Below are 17,814 nucleotides of genomic sequence, written 5' to 3'. Positions count from 1 at the left end.
CATTGACTGCTATTCATTGACTCCTGGTCACCCAAGAGCTCTGGTGGAGAGGTACAATAATATCAGTGTTATTTTCATACCTGCTAGCACAACATCCATTCTGCAGCCCATGAATCAAGGAGTAATTTCAACTTTCAAGTCTTATTATTTAAGAAATACATTTTGTAAGGCTATAGCTGCCATAGATAGTAATTCCTCTGGTGGATCTAGTTCGCTATTCTAGATGTCACGGAGAACATTTGTGATTGATGGTAGGAGTTCAGAGTAACAGCATTAACAAGAGTTTGGGAGAAGTTGATTCCAACCTTCATGGATGACTTTGAGAGGTTCAAGACTTCAGTGGAGGAAGTAACTGTAGGTGTGGTGGAAACAGCAAGAGAACTAGAATTAGGGTGGAGCCTAAAGATGTGACTGAATTGCTGAAGTCTCATGATAAAATTTGAACAGATGAAGAGTTGCTTCCTTTGGATGAGCAAAGCAAGTGTTTTCTGGAGATGGAATCTATTCCTGGTGAAGATGATATGAACATTGTTGAAATGATAACACAAGATTTAGAATATTACATAAACTTAATTGGTAAAACAGTGGCAAGATTTGAGAGGAATGACTTCAATTTTGAAAGAAGTTCTTCTATGGGTAAAATGCTATGAAACAGGATTGCATACCATAGAGAAATCTTTCATGAGAGGAAGAGTCAACTGATGCAGAAACTTCATTTTTGTCTTATTTTAAGAAATGGCCATAGCCATTCCAACCTTCAGTAACCATCAGTTAGCAGCAATCAACTTTGAGGCAAGACCCTCCGTCAGCAAAAATATGACAATTCACTGAATGCTCAGATGATGTTTAGCATTTTTAGCTATAAAATATTTTAAAATTAAGGTATGGACATTGTTTTTTTTAGATATAATTCTATTATACACTTAATAGACTACAATATAATATAAATCTAACTTTTATATGCACATGGAAACCAAAAATAATGTGTGACATTTGCTTTATTGATATTTGCTTTATTGTAGTGGTCTGGAACTTAACCCTCAATATCTCTAAGGTATGACTGTATTATTGAAAGTATAAAGCAACATCCAGACTAACCACAACTTACTTTAGGAATAATATGGAAAAATTTGACTTTTTAAAAAAAGGTTTATTTTATTTATTTCTCTCCCCTTTCCCCTGTTGTCTGCTCTCTGTGTCCATTCACTGCAGGTTCTTCTGTGTCCACTTGCATTATCCAGCAGGCATTGGGAAACTGCATCTCTTTTTTGTTGCGTCATTTTGCTGTATCAGCTCTCCGTGTATGTGGCAACACTCTTGGGCAGCATTGTGTGTGGGCCAGCTCACCACGTGGGCCAGGAGGCCCTGGATTGAACCCTGGACCTCCTATATGGTAGGTGGATGCTCTATCAGTTGAGCCACGTCCGCTTCCCTTATATGACATTTTGTTTCTCTCTTGCAGATTTCAGAATTCTCCCTTTATCTTTGGCATTGAACAGTTTGATTATAATATGCTGCATCATGGGTATATTTGGGTTTATCCTGTTCGGAGTTCATTGAGCATCTTGGATGTATGTTCATGTCTATAGTTAAATTTGGGAAGTTTCCAGCTAAAATTTCTTTAAATATTCTCTCTGTCCTTTTGTTTTTTCTCCTTTTGGAGATGCTAATTTTTGCCTAGAGCTATTCTTCAAATTCACTGTATGGCTAAGAAAGAGAGCACTCACAAAGGCCAATCTGCAAAGACTAGAAAAAGTGTTTGTTTTTTTTAAATCCTTGAATTCAAGGAAATCTCTGTCATAAGACTAACTGGATATAAACTTAAGGAACAGAGGTCCCAGAGTCTCAAGTCCAGCAATACCATATTAAAATAACAAAAACGCCTTGGATTCAACAAAAGATTACAAAACATACAAAGAAACAGAGAGTGATTGTCCAAGCAAAGGAGAATATTAAAGCATTAGAAACTATCAACAAGGAGAACCCAGCTTGGGATATACCAAGGAAAGACTTTTTTAAAAGTTCCTAAATATGCTCAAAGTGTTAAAGGAAAATATCAACAAAGAACTAAAGGACTTTAGGAAAACAATAGGGAATATAAAAAGGAATCAAAAAGGAGAAGGAATGATGAAAAGGAAACAAACAGAGCTGAAGGCCACAGCAACAGAAATTTAAAATTCCCTAGAGGTGTTCAGTAGCAGATTGGAACTGGCAGAAGAAAGAATCAATGAACTTGAGGATAAAGCAATTGAAATAATCCCATATGAGCAGAAAGAGGAAAGAATGAAGTAAACAGGGCCTGAGAAACCTGTAAGAAATGGAAGTGTACCAATACATACATTATGGGATGTCCAAAAGGATCTCACAAAATGTTACATTAAAAAACATAAGAGGTTCCCATATACCCCACTCCCCTCCCCCATCATTTTTTAATTGTATTTTTTGAAGATACATAGATCACAAAAATGTTACATTAAAAAATATACGGGAAACGGACTTGACCCAGTGGTTAGGGCATCCGTCTCCCACATGGGAGGTCCGCGGTTCAAACCCCGGGCCTCCTTGACCCGCGTGGAGCTGGCCCATGCACAGTGCTGATGTGCACCAGGAGTGCCGTGCCACGCAGGGGTGTCCCCCGCGTAGGGGAGCCCCATGCGCAAGGAGTGCGCCCCGTAAGGAGAACCGCCCAGTGCGAAAGAGGATGCAGCCTGCCCAGGAATGGCACTGCCCACACTTCCCATGCTGCTGACGACAACAGAAGAGGACAAAGAAACAAAACGCAGCAAATAGACACAGAGAACTGACAACCGGGGGAGCGGGGGATTTAAATAAATAAATAAATAAATCTTAAAAAATATATATATATAAGAGATTCCCATATACCCCACACACCCCCACCCCACTCCTCCCACATGAACAACCTCTTTCATCATTGTGGCACATTTGGTGAATACATTTTGGAGCACTGCTGCAGCACATGGATAATAGCAGCTACAGTTACAAACGACAACTGAGGGAGCGCTGAGTTCCTACCCAGGGCAGTTCTATCACATTCCCTAATGGAACAGCAACAATCCCCCAAGTGCAACAGCAAAGACCAATGAAGAAGGATGGTCCAATGATGAGCCCTTGGTACTGATGACTATGTTTATGAGACTGCGTGCCTGCAATATGAACTAGGCCTGGAGCTTCAGGCTGCCTAAGAGTTACCTCCTGAGCCTCCATGTTGCTCAAATGTGGCCACTCTCTAAGTCAAACTCAGCATATAAATGCATTACTTTCCCCCCAGCATGGGACATGACTCCCAGGGATGAGCCTCCCTGGCACTGAGGGATTACTTCCAATCACTAACTGGTGATGCAACTAGAAAGAGACCTTGGGGAAGTGGATTTGGCTCAATGGATAGAGCATCTGCCTACCACATGGGGGGTCCAGGGTTCAAACCCAGGGCCTCCTGACCTGTGTGATGAGCTGGCCCACATGCAGTGCAGATGCATGCAAGGAGAGCCATGACACGCAGGGGTGTCCCCCACCTAGGGAAGCCCCATGTGCAAGAAGTGCGTCCCATAAGGAGAGCCGCCCAGTGTGAAATAAGTGCAGCCTGCCCAGGAGTGGCGCCATACACATGGAGACCCAACGCAGCAAGATGGCGCAACAAAAAGAGACACAGATTCCCAGTGCCACTGACAAGAATACAAGTAGACACAGAAGAACACACAGCGAATGGACACAGAGTGCAGACATGGGGGGGGGCAGGGAAGGGGGGAGAAATAAAAATAAATAAATAAATAAATCTTTAAAAAAGAAAGAAAGAAAGAGACCTTGAATAAAAGGGTCAACTCAGACCAGTAGACTATCTCAGCCTACATGTAGGATCATGTTTTAAAAACTGCTTTTTGACCTTGAATAAAAGGGGGAAATGGCAAAGACAAATGAGTTTATTTAGCTAAGAGTCTTCAAAAAAGACTCGGGAGGTCATCAGAGGGGATGTGTTTATGCATGCCTCAGCAGGATCCCAGAGACAGCCAACATAGATACAACCCCAGGTACTGATGCTCCTGAGGGCTATGGAGACACAGAGGTTCTATGGTCATAGCAGATGGCTCTGGAGTTCAGTACCATGTCAGTGGGCCCTACTTTGGAATTTGTATTCCTGAGTGTGGAGTTGGACTCAGATGTGACCTTTCTACACATGCCTCTTCTGTCACTTTTACTGAACCTGTGGTTGGCACTAGGGTTGGTGTATAATCAGGAGACTTGAATCTCTGGACTGCCCATGTGCCAGCTGGGCCCTGAGCATCAGCAGAGTTGCAACTCCTACCCTCTGGTTCATTGAACTTGCCCAGGTCAGCTTACAGGAAGGTGAAGATGATCAACCATCACACCAGGGAACCGAGAGTGCCTACAACGGCAAGCAGGAGAATTGCATCCATCATCCATGTGGGACCTAAGCCCCCTCTCGATATAGAGGTGGAGTGGACATCACCATCCCAGGGTCCACAGGATAGAGGAATAAAATATGGATTAGAGTGGACTTACTAACATTCTACTATAGAACTATTGTGACTAGTAATGGAAGAAATTATAGCATTGATATGGAGAAAGTGGCCACAGTAGTTGCTTATCAGATATATGATTTGCAAGTATTTACTGCCATTATAAATGTTGTCTTTTCACTATTTAGATAAAGTGTTTTGATGCACAAAAGCATTAATTTTGATGAGGTCCAATTTATCTATTTTTCTTTAATTTGTCATACTTTTGATGCAAAGTCTAAGACTCCATTGTCTAATAAAATTTCCTGAAGATTTTCCCTTATGTTTTCCTGTAAGAGTTTTATGGATTTAGCTTTTATATTTAGATCACTGATCTATTTTGAGCTAATTTTTGTATATGATGTGAGATAGGGGTCCAATTTCGTTCTTTTGCACATAGATATCGAATTTTCCCAGCCCCATTTTTTGAAGAGACCGTTCTTTCCCCATTGAGTGGACTTGGCACTCTTGTTAAAAATCAGTTGGCTGGGAAACGGACTTTGGCCCAGTGGTTAGGGCATCCGTCTACCACATGGGAGGTCCGCGGTTTTCAAGCCCCGGGCCTCCTTGACCCGTGTGGAGCTGGCCCATGCACAGTGCTGATGCGCGCAAGGAGTGCCCTGCCACACAGGGGTGTCCCCCGCGTGGGGCGGGGAGCCCCACGCGCAAGGAGTGCACCCATAAGGAGAGCCGCCCAGCGCGAAGGAGGGAGCAGCCTGCCGAGGAATGGTGCCGCCCACACTTCCCGTGCCGCTGACAAGACGCAGCAAAAAGACACAGAAAACAGACAACCGGGGGAGGGGAGGGGAATTAAATAAATAAAAATAAATCTTTTTAAAAAAAATCAGTTGGCCATAGAGGTGTGGCTTATTTTTCAATGCTCAATTCTATTCCATTAGGCCTTTATGTCTGTTCTTATGCAATATCACACAGTTTCGATTACTGTAGCTTTGTAGTACATTTTGAAATTGCAAAGTGTGCCCTCCAACTTTGTTCTTTTTGAAGATGTTTTTGGCTATTTGGGACCTCTTGCCATACCATATGTATTTGATGATTGGTATTTCATATTCTTTTTAAAAAAAGCTGCTGCAATTTTAATAAGGATTGCATTCAATCTGAAGATCACTTTGAGTGGTGCTGACACTTTAACAATATCAAGTCTTCCAATTCATGAACAGTGTATGTCTTTCCATTTATTTAGGTTTTCTTTAATTTCTTTCAGCAATGTTTTGTAATCTTCAGTGTATTAATCATTTTCAGTCTTGGTTAAATTTATTCCTAGATATTTTATTCTTTTAGTTGCTATTACAAATGGAATTGTTTTCTTGATTTCCTTTTTTGGATTGTTCATTGCTGGTTCTGTCATATTTTAAATTCTTATTTTTCTAACTTTATGAAGATGGAATGAATAGAGTTATTTTACAGACAGATCATAATATTGAATTGTTATAAATCATTTTCTTTGCCACGTAGCCTTTATTCTGAATTGATTACATTGGATTTTAAATTTGGGTCTGGGTGGAGACACAATGGGAAAAGGAACCTATACTGCATGAGAAAAAATAGTTTGTTATGGGTTCCAAAGAGAGGAGGGTGCCATGAGGTGTCAACAGGGGACAGATCTGGGGGTAGGATTCCTGAACCCTGAGCCCCATTCCTGAAATGGGACTCAGGAAACTATATTTTTTTTCTTTTTTTTTTTTTTTTTGAGGTACCAAGGCTGGGGATTGAACTTGGGACCTCATCTGTGGGAAGCTGGTGCTCAACCACTGAGCCACATTGGCTCCCTGTTTTTTTTTCTTTTTTTTTGGAGACACTGGGAACCCAACTGGGACCTCCCATGTGGGAAGTAGGCACTTAAGTGCTTGAGCCATATCTGCTCCCCGAAGCTATACTTTTAATGACTATCATTGATGATTTCGATGTAAATGGTCTATGGACCTCACTTTGAGAAACACTTTTTCAAAATCTATTACTAACAGGTCTCAATGTGGAAGGAAAAACTAATTCCTATAAGGCAGAGCAGGATGAAATGAGTGTTGGGGAATTGCAGGCTGAAGAGGGTGTGCTGCTCTCTAGCCCAGTGACGGGTTAGGCTTGCGGGTGGTCTGCTCTGAAGCTGAGGGGCCTGACTCTCTGCATGGAAATGAGCTTGAGGGGTAGGGTGGGAAGAGAAGAACTAGAGTGCCAATAAGTTGCTTAAAAAATGACTGTCTTCTTGTAAATTAAAAAGAACTCTTTTTAATTTCTAAATAAGTTTTGTGTTCAAGGGTAAATGAAAACTGAAATTAAAGACAACCTAAAACCGATCAATACTGAGAACATTACATAGCAAAACCTATAGCATTCAGAAAGTGATATTCAAAACAAACTGCATAGCTTTAGAAATGCTAAAAAAAAAACATAAAAGATTGAAAATCAATGACAAGAATTGAACTCAATAAGCTAGGCAAAAAAACATGACTAGCAACTCTTTAAAAAAAAAGTTGAAGGGTGAAATTTAAAACGATAAAAGCTGGGAAGCAGATGTGGCTCAGGTGACTGGGCCTACCACATGGAGGCTGCTGGTTCGGATCCTGATGCCTCCTAAAGAAGACAGCGAGCTGACCTGCGATGGAGCTGATGCAACAAGACGATGCAATACGAGACATGCGGGGGAAAAACAGAATGAGAGACACTACAAAGCAGAGAGTGGAGGTGGTTCAAACAATTAGGTACCTCCCTCCCACATCGGAGGTCCCAGGTCCAGCTCCCAATGCCTCCTAAAGAAACAAGACGAACAGACACAGCAAGTGAAAAACGACAAGGGGGTGGGGAGAAATAAATGCAATAAAATCTTTTAAAAAACAAAACAATAAAAGCATAAATTAATGAAGTAGAAAAAAATAAAAACCATTACTGATTAGTATATCCAAAATCTGACTCTTTGAAAGACCAATAAAATAGAAAATCTTTGACAGGTCTGATAAAAAGACAAAAGAAAAGGGTAAAAGAGAGAAAATAAGAGAAACAATATTTGGGAATGAAAAATGTAATGTGATCACAGAAATAGTGATGATGGAAAAAAGAATAAGATTATATTATACACAACTTAATAGCAATAAACTTAAAAACTGGGCAAAACAGGAATTTCTAGGAAAATACAAACCAAAATTGACTAGAAGTGAGGTAGAAAATCTAATAGTCCAATTATCATAAAAAATCATAAAAGCAATTTAAAAGGTAGTCAAAATATATTTTAAAAAGAAAAGGCCCTAGGTCGAGGTGATTTTATGGGCAAGTTATAGAAAATCTTTAAGGAAGAGATAAATTCATTTATTATTAAAACATTCTTAAAGCATAAAAAATAATGAAACACTTGCAATATAATTCTATTAAGTTAACCTAACCTTGATAAGGAAAGCAGACAAGGATAGCACAAAAAAGAAAAAAATTTATGTCAATCTCATTTATAAATGTAAAGGCAAAATCCTAAACCAAATATTAGTAATTTAAATCCAGGAAAGTATTAAAGGAAAAGTTGAGATTTTTAGCCAACTGCCAGCATGAATATAAGCTTCACGAGGGTAGGAAGCATTGTTCGTTCTCTGCTATATGCTATGGTGGTTTGGTGTTGTTCTTAATTCATTCCTATGGGTGTGAGCCCATTGTGAACAGGACCTTTTGATTAGGTTACTTCATTAAGGTAAGGCCCAACTCAGTCAGGACGGGTCTTAATGCTATTACTGGAGGCTTCCATAAGAAGGCAATGGAGGGAAGTGGATGTGGCTCAGGTGAAAGGGCCTCTGCCTGCCATATGGAAGAACCCGGGTTTGATCCCTGGGACCACCTGGTGAAAAAGAAGAAGAGAAGGTGTGCCTGCGTGATGAGCCAAGAGCCCGTGCAGTGAGCTGAGTGCCCGTGTGGTGAGCTGAGTGCCCACTGGTGAGCTGAGTGCCTGCGTGGTGAGCTGAGTGCCCATCCAGTGAGCTGAGTGCCCGCGTGGTGAGCTGCGTGCCCACGTGGTGAGCTGAGTGCCCGCGTGGTGAGCTGAGTGCCCATCTAGTGAGCTGAGTGCCCGCGTGGTGAGCTGCGTGCCCATGTGGCAAACCAAGTACCTGTGTGGCAAGCCAGTGCCTGAGCAGTTAGCCAGTGCCCACGTGGCAAGCCAAGTGCCTGTGTGGTGAGCCAGTGCCTACACACGTGAGTCACGCAGCAAGATGACGATGCAACGAAAGAGAGATGAAGGGGAGAGTCAAAGTGAAGCACAGCAGAGACCAGGAACTGAGGTAGCACAATTGACAGGGAACCTCTCTCTACATCAAAGGTCCCCAGGATCGAATCCTGGTGAATCCTGGAGGAGAAAGATGAGAAGAGAAGACAAAAAGAGAAAGAGATACAAAGATCACACAGTGAATGGACACAGACAACAAAAACAGCAGGGCGGGCGAGGGAAGGGGGAGGGGAGGGGAAAAGAAAACTGAAAAAAAGAAGGCAATGGAGAGACAAGCCATGGAGAGCAGTTCGAAGCTGGAAGTCAACAGAACTGGGAAAAGAGAGAAGACACTGCCATGTCCATTGCCATGTGATGAAAAAATCAAGGAACTTCAAATATCATCAGCCAGCCAAAAGGCACCCACCCCAGAAGCAAGCCAGCCTTTAGCCTCTGAAACCATGAATCAATAAATTCCTCTTATTAAGCCAACCTGTTGACACAGGTATAGTTTCCAAGTATTTTTTTTTCTGTTGGTTGACTTTTCACTTTCTTGATAATGTCCTTTGATGCACAAGTCTTAGCAGCCAAGAAATGAAAACACATGCCAAGTGCCTAGAAAAGTGCCTGGCATATATTAGGTACATAAATGCTTTTTGAATTGAATGAATTGAATTAATCAACTAGGGTTAATCCAAGTAACTGAATGCAGAAGCAGATATAAGAGAAAATGTAGTTATCTTCTATTAGGCCATATCATAAAGAAATTTGAAAAATGGAGAACAATGCCATCTTCTCACTAATTTTTTGTTTTGGAAAATACAGTTATTTTTCTTTAAAATGTTATGTTAACATAATTTAACTTGTAATGGGTTTACTTTAAAATGAAATAAATATATTTAAGTATCTCAGTTTTAATTTCTAACATGGTTAAGTATTGATGGATAAAACCCACATAATAAAAAAAAATCTTTGGGATCTCAATAATTTCTTTAAGAATGCAAAAGATTCTTGAGACTAAAATGTTTGAGAACTACTGAAATAGAGACTTAATATGGCATTTTATTGTGTCCAGATTTTATTAAGAAAGCTGCTAAAATTAATTTTATCAAGCAATAAACTTTATTAGTACTTTAAATCATATTGAAGTTTTAAAAAAGGCCCATTAGTCAACATAAAATAACAAAATATCCTATTTTACCATTGATTGTGCACTTTGGATGGATTTATGCTTTATTAATATATATCAATAAAATTTATTTGTTAAAAAATATGCTATTTTGAACAAGTCACAGTCTATATTTACATTTATATTTTTGGCATAATATAATGCCATAACAACTCCCTCCCTCCAAAACTTATACTAATAATCTGTCTAAATTATTCTGACAGAGTCCTATTCTGCTAAAAGCCAGAGGGATGGGCTACTGCAAATATTTGCAGAAATAACTTCTTTTTTAAAAGTAGCTCTGTCAGCTAGAGAGCAGAAACAGAAAAAGAGCAAACTTGCTGAATGAGGATGGGTTGGAGTAGGCCAGAACTGCTGTCATAATTCTGTAATTGGCATTCCTGCTGCAACGGGGAGAAGCCTAAGTGTGTGGGAAAGCGAGAGGGCAGGGCTTTTACCTACATGTAACTCAAAGTGCTTATACGAGTGATTTTTAAATTCTAACTATAAGTATGGTATTGGTTATCACTCTAATGGGTAGCAAAGGATGGGTGAAATTTTCTGTGTTTATCAGTATACTGCAACAGACTTTGCCTGAGTTACCTAATCTATGAATTGATCAGAATCCTTCTTCATTCTTTCCCACAGACTTACATAAGAACCAAACTCTGTATATGAAAGCCTTTTGAGGAATTAAAGGCACTTAATGAAAGAGGTTTATTAGTAATAATATCATCTTTGGGGGCATTTCAGTACAGTGGGTTTGGAGTTAGACTAACCTGGGCTTGAATTCTGGCTTTCCTAGAATTATAGCTTTGCTACTTACTATCATGTAACTTTTATAAAAGTTTCTTTATCCCGTGTGATCCTCAGTTTTGTTTTGTCTGTTATAATACATATAATAATAGTTTCTCGTTATACTTTAATGATAGCATTAGGAGAGCCTAGAGATGTCCCAGGCCTTACTCCTGATACAAGTTTTTTGAGGCACAGAGACACTTGGGTAATATATTGATGTCATTTAAGGACACGACTGAGATTCTTATCTTTCCCCAACTATCCCCTTAGTAGTCTGGGCAGCAGGGAAAAGAATGAGGTTGGGCGGGTGGAGTCTATATTCAGAAGATGCATATTACTATAGTAATAGATCTCTTCTTGGCAAAATTTAAAAGGTGATACCAAAGTCAGTGACTATTTAGGGAAGTGGACCAGTGGAAATGTAAAGTGGTAAGATCTTTTGACAATTTAGCAATATGTATTAATAATCTTAAAAATATTCAAACCTTGATCCAGCAATTCTATTTTTAGTAATTCTTTTCAAAGGAAAAGAAGCAAAGATGTATAAAAAAGGTTTGTGTTTATGGGTATTCTTGACAGTATTACTTACGACAATAAATTGGAAGTAAGTTAAATGCCTAACAATAGAAATTGGTGAAGTAAAGTATGGCCTGGTCATAGAAAGAAAGAATATGCAACTATTAAAAATGATGTTGTTGATTGAGAGTAAAAAACCCTTCAGGTGCTTAGCAAGTAAAAGAACTATGTGAAACATCTGAGTTTAAGACACTACAGAGGGAAGTGGATTTGGCCCAACGGATAGGGCGTCTGCCTACCACATGGGAGGTCCAAGGTTCAAACCCAGGGCCTCCTGACCTGTGTGATGAGCTGGCCCATGCGCAGTGCTGATGTGCACAAGGAGTGCCGTGCCACGCAGGGGTGTCCCCTGCATGGGGAGCCCCATGGGCAAGGAGTGCACCTTGTAAGGAGAGCTGCCCAGCATGAAAAAAAGTGCAGCCTGCCCAGGAGTGGCACCAAACATACGGAGAGCTGATGCAGCAAGATGACACAACAAAATGAGACACAGATTCCAGGTGCCGCTGACAAGAATACAGAAGAACACACAGTGAATGGACACAGAGAGTAGTCAACTGGGGGCAGGAGGAAGGAGAAGGGGTAGGGGAGAGAAATAAATAAAAAATAAATAAAATAAAAAAAAGACATTAGGGAGTGGTGGGACTGTGGTGAACTGGAGCTTTCGTGATCTACCTAAAGGTAAAATTCACATTACAAAACAGCATTGCTGAAGTTTAAGGCTTTGGAGCCAAACAGAACTGTCTCCACTGCAACTTCCTGGTTATATGACCTGGAGTGAGTTACTGAAATTTCTCTGATCTTCTGTTTCTTTATCTGAAAACTGTGAATCCAGGAGAAAGTTACCATCAAATTGTTTGTCCTTAGGACTGTGGAGCCTAAAAGAGTAAACAACTTCTCCTGGAGGTAATTGCACATAAATGTGTTCTTAGAACTTTCTTTGTGTTCATCTGCCTGAAACTCCTCCTCGACTCTTTAGTAAGTTCATTCTTGAACTACTGGTAGTACAAATTTAAAGCAACCTTTAGCAATAGGATCATAAGTGCAGTTATGAGCTGTAATTACTTATCTGCTGAAATAAGTCTTCAAAGTATTGGGAATGACCTCACTTAAGTAACAATTTAAATATAGGCACACTTGTTGGCACTTCACAGGCTGCTGGTGTGAGTCCTAGGAAAGAGGTTTAAATCAATCAAAAGTTTGTGGGTGGATGGTCTCACTCTTAACATACCATGGTGGTGTTTGTTATTTTACCACTGAAAATTTCTTGTTAAACTTGTTACACTTTCAACAAAAATCATTGATGTAACAATCTGCATAGACAAATACATTTCTTCTTTTATCTTTATGGGACTTGGAAAAATAAGCTCGGTTTCCTGACTCATCATCCATTTAATTATTTTTCCCCTAGTTGATACTAGAGTTTATTAATACATAATATTAATTCATAAAAACAGTACAGTCCTTAATTTTTCTTCCACCTTGACATTTCTCCTAATCAAGCTTTGCTCAGATTCTCCTAGGAATTACAAAGTCGTATAGTAGGCCAAATTATCTTGATGGGATTTAGCCCAGTGTTTACTAAGTTTAAGCAGGGTTCCATAGAGCTTGCTAATTCCTGTTTGGCTCTGTGTTCTTAGTTTCACATTGTCTGTTGTCTTAAGGATAATATTGACAACTACAGCATATAGCCTTGCCAAACCTGTTTGGATTAAACAGTTAACTCTTAAGAGCAGAATAGTTATGTACAAGTGATCTGGTGAAAACACAAACATCATCGAATATCACCTACTATCTAATAAATTAATTTTTCTAAGGGAATTCAGATTAAAATTACAGTTTTGTGATTTGGATATTAATATATTATTTTGATTATTTCAGAGGGTTTTTCCTTTTATTTATTTATTTTTGTATTAAAATGTCTGGGAAATTCTTCTGGTGTTGGCTAGTTAGTCATCTCAATAATTTGAACATACCAAGTTAGCTGAATTTCTTTACTTTTCTACTTGAAATCTCTCATGATAGAATAGAAAAGAACTTGTATATTTTTCATAGGGAAGTAACAAGGAAAATAAATATTTCCAATTTGGAATTTTCAGAAAATGCCTTTAGCACTAAGTGTTCTAGTAGAGTAGCCCATTAATTATTAAAAGGGATCTTCTTTGGTAAATAGAGTTGGAAGTTTCGAGGTCATGGCTCCTACCTTCGTCCTGCTGCTTGCCTTTTACATATATCTATAGTATTGTAAATATTTGTTACCTCTCTGCCTACCCTAGAGAGGATGAGCACTTTGAAGTTGGGATAGTGGCATAATTTTGAATCCCCAGAATCCAGCAAATAGGGTGCCTCACACATACATTCATATGGTATTGTAAGCGCTCAGTACAATACAATAAAGTAAATTTGATTTATGTTATCTGAAGCCTGAAAGTTAAATATTTTTAAGTGGAAGATATCACATGATTAATGGCATCCGTTGGTTATGTATATAGCATAGTTTTGCTTAGAAATTTTAAATATAAGCTATGTTAGTCAGAATATTTTTTATTGCAAATTACAAAAATAAAAAAAACAGATGGAATGATCTTAAGAAAGCAGGACTATTGGCTCACATAGCCAAACTGCAGAAAGGGAAGGGTGGAGTTGTTCTCAAGGATGATTGTCTCCAAGGGCTTAAATATCATCCAGAATCTCCTCATTTCTTTTTCTTCTCATCTCTGCTTCTCTCTTTGTGTTGGCATTAGTCTTTTAAGTTTCTGTCACCATGTTTCAACCTTGGTTTTAAATAGCCCTTTTATTATTATATCCTATAACTTCATACCCTGAGAAAAATCCAGTTAGAAAATCCCAGGGGAGGGCTCTGATAAGTCAGTTTGAGTTATGTGTCATCTTTAGACCAATCGCTGAGGTCAAGGAAGATGGGGATGTCATAGTTGAAACAATCTGGGTCAGGAGCTCATTTCTGAAACCAGGAAAATGGGATACTGTTATTGGCAAGTTCCTACAAAATCACATGATTGCAGTAGAAGAGAACTATTCCCCTAAAAGAGAGATGTACTAGTATGGTCCGACAAAATAATAAAACTTCATTTCATGGCCTGTGGCCTATGTTGCTAGTTTTTTTTTTTTTTTTTAAGATTTATTTATTTTTCTCCCCTCCCCCCCACCCAGGTTGTCTGTTCTCTGTGTCTATTTGCTGCGTCTTCTTCGTCTGCTTCTGTTGTCGTCAGCGGCATGGGAATCTGTGTTTCTTTTTGTTGCGTCATCTTGTTGTGTCAGCTCTCCGTGTGTGTGGCAACGTTCCTGGGCAGGCTGCACTTTCTTTCACGCTGGGTGGCTCTCCTGATGGGGCGCACTCCTTGTGCGTGGGGCTCCCCTGCGCGGGGACATCCCTGCGTGGCAGGGTACTCCTTGCGTGCATCAGCACTGCGCATGGTCCAGCTCCACACGGGTCAAGGAGGCCCAGGGTTTGAACCGCGGACCTCCCATGTGGTAGACGGACACCCTAACAACTGGGCAAAGTCCGCCGCCTAGTTTTCTTTTACTATGCATTTTAGTGTTCTTTCTTCCACAACTCCCTCTCCAATCATGTGATTCATCTAGGGGCTTCCATCTTCTTTATGACTCTATTTCTCTGGCCACTGTCATCTGCCTAGGGCTGGACATCTGATCCAATCATAATACTTCACCATCCCCCAGACTGGACATATTTTGTTGGTCTGAGGATGGGCACCTGACTCGATGTGGTCTAGTCAGAGCCCATCTTCCAGGTTGTTGAACGAGAGCAGTGAAAACTGGTCTCAGGTCCTTTCTGGAAGTGAACACTGTGAGACGCGATGTTATTCCCTCTTGTGTAGAAGAAGCCAATCTTTAGTGGGAGGGAGCAAAGCTTACATGCAGAAAGTGGTCCAGATGAAGGCTCTAGAGAATCCAGGAACATTTGAGTCCTTTGTTTCAGTCTTTTCTCAAGTCTACCACACATTTTGCTTTCCTTGACTCAGCTCAGATCAGGTTCTTGTGTTTAACAAAACTTCACTAAAGTCTTATGGTTAAAGGAACAGTTGCTGAGAGGATTAAGTGAGAAAACTATTAGCAACCCGTTAGCTTTATGTGCACCTGGCGTATAACATAAACTCCAAAATGGTACTATTATCGCTATTTATTGAGGGTTTGTTCTCATATTTATAATAATGTCTTTACAATTCTTGTTAAATTTCTTAGATTAACTTCCTAATAGATCAGGAATACTTTCTCTAGCTTTTGTGAAGAATATTGAAAATACCAAACCCTCTTCAGCATATTTCATCAAGCCATCCACCCTTAGACTTTATCACCTTGAACTCAAATCCCTTATCCTTTTTATTTTTCTCTTCCTGTTTCAACTACTGTCCCCACATAAGCCTGTGTGCTCCTTTATTTCCCTGAAGGCAGAGACAATAACCCAGATCTAGATCCTTCCAGGAAGCCTGTTGCCTCGGGTATTGTTATATGCCCTGGTTTCATCCCTAAGAACAAAAATGAAATGGTCTATCTGAAGGAACTTTTACTTTGTCACCTAAAATAGATCATAGGCTCTTAGAAAAGCTATGTGGGGACTAGATTTACCTTGTGGAGTGGGGGTATTTATTCCACTGTCTTGTGCAGATAAGTGAAGTGAAAAGGCCTTTTGTCACTATGTGCTCCACTGAGGGAAAAAAAAATGCCTTTCATGTCCCTAGCGCTGATACTATCTGATGTGTCAAAACAATGAAGGAAATAGTATTGCTGTCGGTTAAGGTAGGTAAATTCTGTCCTGGCTCACTAACTCGTGTAGGAGGAAGCAGGAAGTGCCGACTCCTCTGTCAGAAGTTTATGCCTCTGCACTTCCTGATTCTGCCTTCGGGGCATAAACCAGGTAATAGGAGTTTCCCTTTCTTTTCTGGTCCCCAGTGCCTCCTGCCAGGCTATCCTTTGATTGCAATAAACCTCTTGCCACAGCTGTAGCAAGCAGTACAATCTGACTGGATGCCGATGTTGTAAGCTGTTGCAGCTAGTGGGAATGGTTATGTTCAGGTCTTTCAGTGATGACAATCCTTGGACTCTTTATTAACAGGTCACTTTGAGATGTTTCTTTTCTTTCCCCTGGGTTCTTGAAAATATATACCACTGGACACACGGCGAATCAGGTGAGATACTAGAGAGTTCAACAAAACTGTGTGGGTAAACAGAGTGACTCCTAACTGATTCACCTAGAGGACAGACTTCCACCAGTTGTTACTGATTTGCAGAAGCCTGCCTTAGCGACTTGGTGATAAGTTGTCATGATATGACCGGTAGTATCTCTTTATGCCCTTGATCCTACAGTTTGTGATGGTCTCAGACCCTGGAACATGAGAGTTTATGGTATTAGTCACAGGTGAAAATTGTAAAACTAACCCCATGCATTATTTCTGTTCCCCCCTTTTTTTTCCAGCAGTTTTATTGAGATATATTTGCATACTATACAATTTATCCAAAGTGTATAATCAATGGCTTTTAGTATAATCACAATGTTTCATTACTTCGATTTTGAGTTCCAGACTTTGGGGCTGGGAAAAGGGAAGAATGGTAAATAGAGATGATAGGTTTTTCTACATTTTGGAATAAGAAACAGCTTTGTTTCTAAATGACTAGTTAGATATTCAGTTTGGTGGCAAGAGAGTCCAGGGTAACTACTGCATCTGTAATGTAAGTGAATTTTAAATGTCCATATTCACACCTTTTCCTCCCTTCTGCCTCTCTCCAAGAAAGCTGCTGAAATTAGCTGCTTTTAATAAATCTTATATAGTCTCCATAAATATTGTTTTTTTTAAGTTTCTTACAGTGAAGTCTATATTCACATACTAGTATATTATTTTTTAAGATTTATTTTATTTCTTTCTTTCCCCTCCCTTCTCACCATTGTCTGCTCTCGTGTCCACTCGCTGTATGTTCTTCTGCGTCCACTTGTATTATCAGGGGGCACTGGGAAACTGCGTCTCTTTTTTGTTTCATCATCTTGCTGTGTCAGTTCTCCGTGTGTGTGGTGCCACTCCTGGGTGGGCTGCACTTTTTTCACGTGGGGAGGCTCTCCTTGCAGAGCGCACTCCTTGCACGTGGGGTTCCCCTACATGGGGGCGCTCCTGTGTGGCATGGCACTCCTTGCACGTGGCAGCACTATTCATGGGTCAGCTCACTACACGGGTCAGGAGGCCCTGAGTATAGAGTCCTGGACCCTCCATATGGTAGGTGGACGCTCTGTCAGTTGAGCCACATCCGCTTCCCAGCCATAAATATTGCTGACTGATTAATAAACTGATTTCATCCTCCCCACCCACAAAAAAAAAAGAAAAAAAAAGAATCACTGAGCACTAGAGTCTGGATTCCATTGGGCTATCCTATCTTCTTTCATTAGATCTGAACGGGGCATAGTCCAAGTTGGGTTCTGGGACCCCGCCCATCTCACCCTGGATCCCTGGACCCTATCACCTCATACCTGCCTGAATCATTGTGCTTGAGCTTATTGAATTTCTGATTTCTGACTTCATCTC

This window comes from Dasypus novemcinctus, chromosome 13 (assembly GCF_030445035.2).
Source record: "Dasypus novemcinctus isolate mDasNov1 chromosome 13, mDasNov1.1.hap2, whole genome shotgun sequence".
In the NCBI taxonomy this organism is placed as follows: domain Eukaryota; kingdom Metazoa; phylum Chordata; class Mammalia; order Cingulata; family Dasypodidae; genus Dasypus; species Dasypus novemcinctus.
Note: the sequence above shows the minus strand (reverse complement) of the source record.